We start from the raw sequence: 10,161 nt of genomic DNA, 5'->3' as shown, positions 1-10,161 counted from the left end.
AACAAAGGAGGTACACTGAGGTGGTGTATTATAACCTTCAGATATTAATGCAAGCAGAGTGGAAGAATACTGCCTTTTTCCAAAGAAACTTGCCTTACTAAAAGTATAACTTCAAGGCTTCTAAATAACTGACACATCTAGGTCAAAGTCAACAAATATTTCAGCAATTTAAGGGGAAGAGGAAAGATGGGTCAACATGTTTCATGTTAGCATTTCCATGAAAAGTTCACTTTTCAGTCTGGTTTTAAAAGGGATATAGGATGAGAGACTGGAGGAAAACTTGGGCCAGATACTTTCTTTCAAAGAAATAATGTTAATCTCTCCAGTGAAGTAGATAAAGACTGACAGAAAGAAAAAGAGCAGAAGAGAATGAGTGCACACCGATGCTTAGCTTAACAACCTTGCATGATGAAAAGTGAGTTCTATTATTTTCAGATAATAAATAAACCCAGGAAACCTTTAAAAATAGGAGAATCATTTTTCTTCCAATCCATAACTGATATTTACTGCACTCTTTGCCTGCTACTTGAAAAGACCTGTGTCCAAAGATGTACATGGATCTTAAACACAGGGAAATCTTTTCTGTTTTTGAAAGCTTCCCTGCCTGCAATTCCTGATATTGATATACAAGAAAAAAAAAAAAAAAAGGCAATTATTAAGAAATTCTTCAGATAAGTCAAACTTTCCAGAAGCAACGACTTCTCTCACACAGTAATGATTTGTTTCTAGCAAGGACAGTAAAGTTTTAAAGCCTTTATGAAGTTTGAAGGCTTGTACTGCAGAGAGAACAAAAAAATAGTGTTTTAGACTTAGAAATGATCTTGTTGGCTCAATGTTAATGGTATGTGGATATAACAGCTGGGCCACTCACAATCTCTGTTCTGAGACTTCTAAACTTACCCTTTTTCTAGTATGTGACAATTCAGCCACAATATTTTTCCCATTACCTATGTTACATTTGTATTTGAGTAGACTGGGCAATAATTTATCTTTGAATGGGGGAAGGGAGCAGTAGTGCTTTATCAAAATTTTCTCTCAATTCCATCAGTGCTTTGCTGATTTGCACTTAATCCAGACCCTATTTTAGTTTCACATAACTTCCTTGATTTCTGTTTCTGTTTTATTCCGTAGGGCTTTCTCTATGGCAGGTCATAACTTGGGTCATTGCATTTCCCTCTGGGCAGTAGCAGACGCTTTCTTCTATTTGTCTTATTCAACTGCTGTGAAGTCTGCCCGTGGGTAGCAAGAGTTTATTACTTTTTTCCCCTAGTGTTTTCTCCTTTTTCAGCTGCATCATGCCAGAGTGTACTGCTGGACTATCAGAACTTGTGCTTCATTGATTTCATTTAGAAGCTTTTTGTATGTGTGTCTTTGCCAGAGAATCCACAGTATTATTCTCAGTCATATGCTGACTGTAATCCTTTATATTAATGGTGCACTGTGTCTTCAGCTTTCTGCTGCTTGACCCTTGCCTTGAGCTCTGTGTATTTCTGGTAAATATTTTACAGCATATGATCTTGAAGCAAAAATTAGGTTAATGCTGGTATTTTTCATAGTATACATTTCCCGTTCCTCCCTCTCTATTTAATGGATTTTCCGATTAAAAGGGACCTTCCTGGCCATTTTATCTGACCCCTTGCATTACAACACTAACAAAAGCTGCACAGCAATTGCATGATAATGCAATGATAACGACCCATCTTTTTTGTCCTTCAGCTTTAGGGAGAGCAAGTATACATGCAGATGTTCATAGCTGTTCTCAATCTGTCACTTGAAAAAAAGGACATTCAGAATTTCAAAGACACTTGGAAATAGATATGCACTAAAAAGTTAATGTTTATGAACAGGATGAGGTATGATACGGACTGTCTTCTGAGCACCCACTGTTTATTTTCATGCTTTGGCAAAGTCTTAACAAGATGACTTTGTTTTAGCACAGTAAGGTGAGAAGAATGTCCCATAAAACACTTCTAGTCCTTCATGCAATATCTCTTAAACCATTCACACACCCAAAAGATTCAGCAGCTGAGGAACACTAGTATACGGCATGCTGATTTACTCTGTGTTTCAGTTTCTATCAGTATCATAGTGTGTGGCAAGCAAGTATTAAAATGTGTCCTTTCACTGATCTTTGTCTGTCCCTGAGGGTAAAGGCACAGCTGATCAGTTATAGATCAGCTTACACATGGAAGTTGGACAAGCAGATTTCTGTTCTCATCTCACATAGGGTACATGTTCAAACAAATACCCAGAATGATAAAAAATATGTCAATTTATATGTAAATGCCAGTGCATTAAGAACTCAAGCCTCCAGGCTCCTGCCAAATTGACAACAATGGTTGGGTTGTTACAAGGTCTGAGTCCCCTTACAGAAAAAAACAACTTCTTTTTGCCTATTGAAAAAATTATCTGAAACGTGATGAATTTGCCAAATTTATTTGTTCAAAAGCGAGTTCTCACAAAAATAAAAAAGACTGAGTTAAAAATCCAGAGACTATTGTTAATTCAGTTTTCATTTTGTAGCTAACTGTGGGGTGTGTGTGTTGAATTTTTTGCCTTCTGACTTTTGAGCCTACAAGTTTTGCAGTTTTCATCACTGAGTTCAGAATTATTATTTTCTTTAAAGACTAACATTCTTGAGTATTCAGTTTTCTCCAAGAGAAACACAACTGCTGTGGCAATTGAAAAGGTTAAACCTGAAATAAAACATTTGAACAAAATAAAATAAAAAATGGTACTTAAGGAATTTATTGGTTTTTTTTTGTAGAAGGTAGATTTCTGGAGGTGATCAACAGGTGATTTGGGGAAATTCCATGCTGAGGTCTAGAGACTGTCAGAAAGGCAGACAACCCACAGGAAGAAGTTTCCAGTTTAAGGACATATCTAAGGGAAAGATACTCATGGAAATGTGTGAAACTATATCATTGAGGTATTTGTCTGGATAATCTACCAGACACCTATATCCGAGTATATGCCTTTAGATAAATATCATCTTCAGGGATCTCATAGAACTTTGTCTCCTTTTTTATACTTTGGAAGTGTTTTTTATACTACAATGTGGAAGAACATGTCTTTCTTTGTATTGTAGGCATTGATTGTGTTCAGACTAATTGGCTATGTAACCAACTTTCGAAGGCTTAGACCCTTTAGGGAAGTTAAGATGATGTATGTAAAAATAATATACATTGAGTGCAACAGCTTATCCTTATGATAGCATCTGAACTTACTGCAAGCAGTAAAAGCAGAGGATACAGTCTATGTGAGTGAATGTATATACATTTGAGTACTGAGATAACCTTCAGTCTGGGATATGCTGAATGCCCTATCAGCCAGGAAATCTATTTATGATTCTCATCAGGCTGATAGGGTTTATTCCCATTCATGCTTGCATTGGGGATGAAAAAGATTGCTTACATATTAAAGATGCTGGCTTAAGGAAAAAGTGGGGATTCAGTGGACTGTCAGCAACAGATGGAAATCTATCATCTGTAGAGGAAAGGGATATGAAAACAACAAGTAGAGAGTACACTTCTGTCTTTCTATATATGGAAGTAACAAGTGAATGGAATGTATCATAGCCTGGAAAAAAATCCAAGAAAAAGGGCAATATTAACTGAGACCTTGATTCCTGTTGTTTTTAACTTTACATAGTATGCATCTTACAAAAATACAGTTGCTTTTTTTTTTGGGGGGGGGGGTTATGTATGCAAGGATTTCAAAGTGAGATTTTTCAAGTTCTCTGAATAATATATTTTGCAAGTTTCTAACATAGTTGTTTCATTATTTTTACTACTGGTTGAGACTGTAGCTTAAGACTGATGGTACCAGGCCATGGTGTGCAAGATTACATATCAGTCACCTGTGGGATGCACTCCTGGAAGATGTAGAAGGATCTTCAGACTGTTCAATCCATAACTGTGATGTCCATGTTAAAGAACCTTTACATTTACAGTTAAATCCTACTATTCAGGACTATGTCAAAGGTGGGGAGACTGAATTATTACAGACATCTGGTAAAAGTTTATATTGCACCTTATGTTGTGTATTAAGTGGGCAAAATGGTGTAACCAACTTCAGTGTCATTCACGGGCTAGAACATTGTAAATTGAAATATATTTCCTACAGCACAGTAATCTGCTATATTTTTTTGAATAGCTGATAGAATAATTAATTGCAATTACATTAGGGAAAGAGTTGAAGTGAATTAAAGCCTAACTAATAACTGTAGAATTCATTGAGGCTGAGGTTCATGTAGCATCTGCTTTCCTTTTGGATTTCAGTGGGGTAAATGCATGAGTCTGACAAACACCGTTTAATCCCATTTGATTGTGTGTATGTAGATAAAGAGAAAATGCTGTTGGTATTTTGATAAATAAAATGCTTCATACACCTTTAAACATCAGTGCTTTTGGTCAGATAGTTCTTCTTGCGTTTCATAAATGTATCTGATTTTATGTTACCTCAATTGCCTGAAAAATACTTTTTTCCCTGCGATATCATGACAAGCCATCTTCTGTGTTGATTTTTATTTTGGAGATATTTGAAGCACATGGTTGCAAGCAGAAAGTTGCCTCTTTTTCAAGGTGGGTTTTGTTGTTTTTTTTTCCCTTGGCCACAAATTCTAGTGAACTTTTTCTTTTATATTTTCAGGCTGACATGCTCTGATAAGATGTGCCATCTCTTTCCACCGTTAGATTTCTTTTGGGGCAGTGGTGAAGTTGAAAAGAATCTATATTTCTGAGATCTCTTTAGGTCATAAGAATATATCAAGAAAGAAGAAAAGTTCCAAGATGGTGGTAGATTGATCAAGCACAGTTCATTCCTGGGTTAACACCCTGCCATTCCTATTGCAATTTCTTTATACTTTTGACACTGTGCTACGAAGGACATCTTTTATTCTTTTTTTTTTCTTCACCTGAGTTCTATACAGAGATTTTTCTTCTTCAATAATTTAAAACCTACAATGCTTTTTTTTTCTTTTCTTTTCTCTTTTCTCTTTTCTTTTCTTTTCTTTTCTTTTCTTTTCTTTTCTTTTCTTTTCTTTTCTTTTCTTTTTTTTTTTTTTTTTTTTTTTTTCTTTTTTTTCTTTTTTTCTCTTCTCTTCTCTTCTCTTCTCTTCTCTTCTCTTCTCTTCTTTCTTTTTTTTTTTTTAAAAAAAGGGGTATGACAATATATTTTATGCATTGATTTGTATTTTTTTTTAAGGCTGTAATCCTTATATAGATAGTGGCATGGTGTGAGAGAGGTCTACTGCTCTGTTGTGCTTAGAATTTAAGAATCAGGATGAGCAGCAGCAGAAGAGGAGCAAGGATTGCATATGGCTTTATTTTCTTAACTGCATTCCTTTTGGAAAGGTAAAAACAAATAGTGTAAATGATTGAAACAGTAATAGCTTTAAGAAATTTAATAAGTGGGTTTTTAAAAAAAAAAATCTTAAAAATTAGCTAAAATAGCAAGTCATAACTTTTGTAGAATCATAGAGTCATAGAATAGTTAGGGTTGGAAAGGACCTTAAGATCATCTAGTTCCAACCCCCCTGCCATGGGCAGGGACACCTCACACTAAACCATGTCACCCAAGGCTCTGTCCTACCTGGCCTTGAACACCACCAAGAACGGAGCATTCACAACTTCCCTGGGCAACCTATTCCAGTGCCTCACCACCCTAACAGGAAGGAATTTCCTTCTTATATGCAATCTAAACTTCCCCTGTTTAAGTTTTAACCCGTTACCCCTTGTCCTGTCACTACAGTCCCTAATGAAGAATCCATCCACAGCATCCCTATAAGCCCAAACTAACTTTTCTAGAAAACACCTACAAACCCAGTGAGTATTACCAGCCTAAGAGCTACTGACAACTTCACATGTGGCCTGGCTTGTGTCTGGAAGCTGTCAGAAACTGGTTTTCTCCTGTGCTGTTAGACCTGTCCTTAGAAGTACAAGCTGTCATTTTATCCATACATGGAGTAACAAAATCTGGTGGACTAGATTCATTTACTGTGGATTTGTTCATTCCTGCCTATGCCAGAATAATATTAAGAATGCAAAACTTTTTTTTTTTTTTTTTCAGAACAGGTCTCTCTGCAAGTACTAGAGGGTGTGCAACTATGTCAGTGAGAAATTCAGTCTGGGATGTTCGTGAAGCTGAAGAAGCAACCCTGTCCATATTGAAGTTAACACCCAAGGTAGCTCAGGGTTCTCCACAGTCCTGCATTGCAATACGTAGCCCTTTGCTCACTGTAACTGAGAAATAGACTGATGAGTAGGTTTTCAGCTTTTCCGTACTCTTTCTACAGAGATCAGCTCTGCTGTAATCACGTTTATGATTGAATAGGTACTTCACAGACTTGTGAATTAAATTATTTATCTCTTTAAAAATATCGGCAGACAAATCTTGAGTTTTAAATGTTGACACTTCTCTTCGGAAGCAGGAAGGAAGAGATCAGGAGGGTATCACAGTGCCAATTAATGGGGCCAATCCTTCAAGTAGAACATTCATTAGGTTATGTGGTAGTCTCTGCAAGCTGTTCAGAAATGCAGTCCAAAGCATATTTAACTGTAGAGGAATACTTTCAAAAACTTTGAGAATAACTGGAGGAAAAGGAAAATTATGTGATAGAAATTCAGCACTTTCAGACAGCCTCTCCACTTCTCTTTCTAGAATAATAGAGTCTGAAGCCAACACAATAGCTGTAGGGTCAGGATGAATTTCGACCTTTGTTGAGTTTCCCACATTATTAGCAGAGCAATAGGCGTGGACAGAAAAGACATTAATGAAAGGGTGTCTTTCATTATGTTGTTTTCACTATTACAAACAGATGACTGATAACGTGATTTTGCCCTCAGTTTCGCATATGGAGCAGAAAAGATCAAGTGAAGTAAATGATGGAGAAAGAGTTTGAGAAATTCATGAAAGCAGTGGTAGAAAGAAATCAGTGCAGTCTGTGTTACCTTCTGAATTCTACATTTGGGAAAAATACACCCATCGGATGAATTCCTATCTTCATTGGCAAAACATGAACTGTAGAAAGGTTTTGCTTTAGAAAGTGCATGGTGTTTCAGATTATGGAAGTATTTTATTATATCTTGGAAGGAATTTAAAGCTGTAAGGGACAGGACGTGAAATATGTCCCTATACTGAACTCAGTAACCTCAGTTATAAGCTAAGGCACTAAATTCTTAATAGATATAAATATGGATGTACCATAGGTAAAGATCAAGTGAAACTGAAATACCAACAATGCCAGAGGTCACTGCAATGGCAGGGAACCAATTGAAAAAAATACATCTAGATGAGCTTACAGGGCACATGTATCCTATACTAAGAGGTCCTAACCAATCCTACCTAATGGAAATTCCTTACTCAAACTAAAACTGGAAATGTTTGATCCTGAGCATGTGAGCAAGAGGTAGTACCCAACGACAGAAGAAATAAAATGTTCATTTTACCCCATTGGAGAATTGATCTACCCAACCAGTGTCTCATTTTTATCAGTCAAACATTTCTGATGGAAAAAGTGAATAGATATATATGTTTATTGGTTTTGTGTACATAAATAGGAAAGAAAAAGAATATATGTAAAATCTAGACTATAGCAAGCCAACTTTGGGTACAGTTAGGGCAAAGGAAGAGAGAACACCCAGTCTTATGCCACACAACCCTTCTTGTAATGATGGCCCTGAGGACTATGAGTTTATTCAACAGGAGGACACTGATACGGTCCTGTCCTCTCTGTAGGCAACAGATGAAGGGCATGAAATATTCAGTGATTCAAAGTCAGACATCATTCAGTAACTCCCTCCTGCTGCTTCTCAAGTGGTGCTGATGTTGCAGGAAAGGGGATGAGTGGGAAGAAAAGTGTGGGATGAAACAATAAAAAAAATTATAAAGCCTTCCTCCATGTCATTGCTGGGACAGGTTGGAAAGCCCAGATTCCATAGAAAACCATAACAGAGTCAGTGTGGATGCTATTAGTATTGACTGGCTGTAGAATTATGTTTCTCTCTGTCTTGCCAGCCAGGCAGTTTCAACGGCATTATGATAAGACCTGTTCAAAACATTCTACTCACTCAAAACCATAACTCACCTTCCTTAGAGGAGAGCAGGGTCCCAGTTCAGAGCCTGTGCCCTCAAAGGGCTGCCTCAGCTGGGCATGGCCATAGTGGAGCTTAGGCTATCCCAAGCCTCTGCCTCCCACAGGTAAAGACAAGGGCTTGAGTAGTATCCACCACTGCCCAAGCAGGAACTGACTGCATCCCTTAAAATCACTGGAAAAGAAAATAATCTCCAAATTATTTGCTCCCAGTTTAGCATATCCCAGGGCTCTGCCACAGCAGTCACCCCAGCAAAGGCAGTGCCAAGGGGTGGGAGAATATATGGGTCTTCAGTGGGATAAAACACAGCTTCTGGTTTAAGATGGTATAAATTCAGTGGGAGACAATGCTTCAAGCCATTAATGAAATTTTTGCCCCTTCCCCCTTTTTCTTTTCATCTGCATTATCAATTGCTGCAACAAGACAGCGTTAATAATTTACTGTGAACTTGTTGAGCTGTAACTCCCTTAATTTGTGAAGAGACAAAAGAATATCTTATCTCTGGGGCAATATCCCTTGCTGTCTTTAAGCCTACACCCTGGTCAGTTGAACAGCCTCCTTTTGATTTTTTAACTGCATGAGACTTATTTATTAATCCTTTGTGGTCCATGAGGAGACTTTTTATAAATGTTTTAATAAAATGTACTCAGTGAGTAGGGTTGGTGTCCACGTGAATTTCAGCATCCTGCAGGGGATGGCCTGCGAAAGGAAGGAAAACTGACAGTAATAGTTATCATAGAGTCATAGAACAGTTAGGGTTGGAAAAGACCTTAAGATCATCTAGTTCCAAATCCCTGCCATGGGCAGGGACACCTCACACTAAACCATCTCACCCAAGGCTCTGTCCAGCCTGGCCTCAACACCGCCAGGGATGAAGCATTCATAACTTCCCTGGGCAACCCATTCCACTGCCTCACCACCCTTACAATAAAGAACTTCTTCCTTATAGCCAATCTGAACTTCCTCTGTCTAAGTTTTAACCCATTACCACTTCTCCTATCATTACAGTCCCTAACAAAGAGTCCCTCCCCAGCACCCCTATAGGCCCCCTTCAGATACTGGAAGGATGCTATGAGGTCTCCACGCAGTCTTCTCTTCTCCAGGCTGAACAGCCCCAACTTTCTCAGCCTGTCTTCATACGGGAGGTGCTCCAGTCCCTTGATCATCCTCGTGGCCCTTCTCTGGACCTGTTCCAACAGTTCCATGTCCTTTTTATGTTGAGGACACCAGAACTGCACACAATACTCCAAGTGAGGTCTCATAAGAGCAGAGTAGATGGGCAGGATCACCTCCTTCGACCTGCTGGTCACTCTCCTTTTGATGCAGCCCAGGATACAGTTGGCTTTCTGGGCTGCGCGTGCACACTGCCGGCTCATGTTCATTCTCTCATCGACCAGCACCCCCAAGTCCTTCTCCGCAGGGCTGCTCTGAATCTCTTCTCTGCCCAACCTGTAGCTGTGCCTGGGATTGCTCCAACCCAGGTGTAGGACCTTGCACTTGGCATGGTTAAACTTCCTGAGGTTGGCATCAGCCCACCTCACAAGCGTGTTGAGGTCCCTCTGGATGGCATTCCTTCCCTCCAGCTTATCAACCGATAGTTGATAGCTTTCTTCTTTGGATTCTTTATAGAAACCTTTTTATTTTCTCAATATTTTTGTGCCAGGATATGTGCATTACTGACATAATTCTTTGTAAAAATATGAATGATTCTGTAGTTGATTCACAAAAGAAACAGACCCACTTTCTTGCTAGATCTAATTGGAGAGGAAAAATCTTTCCTTACTATTGCAGGTATAATCCTAGCCAAATGCAGAGCAAACTCTTACTGCCCCTAAATGTTTCGCATCAAGTTCTTTGGCATTTGCTGAGTTCTCTGTAGGTGATCATTTATCAGTTAATCATCTCACTGTGGATGGTTTTGAATAATTTCAGTTGGGTTTATGTGAAACTGCGTGGTTTTGCATTTAAGGACTTTGTTTCCTTTTCAGTTTGGGAGAGATAAGACACTGACATTGTTTTTTCAGTTGAAAGAAACCCAAAATATCAAAGTAAAACCTAAGTGATCCTG

Source organism: Pezoporus occidentalis, unplaced genomic scaffold (assembly GCF_034315485.1).
Source record: "Pezoporus occidentalis ecotype Australia unplaced genomic scaffold, CSIRO_AGI_Poc_V1 ctg206, whole genome shotgun sequence".
Classification (NCBI taxonomy): Eukaryota; Metazoa; Chordata; class Aves; order Psittaciformes; family Psittacidae; genus Pezoporus; species Pezoporus occidentalis.
Note: the sequence above shows the minus strand (reverse complement) of the source record.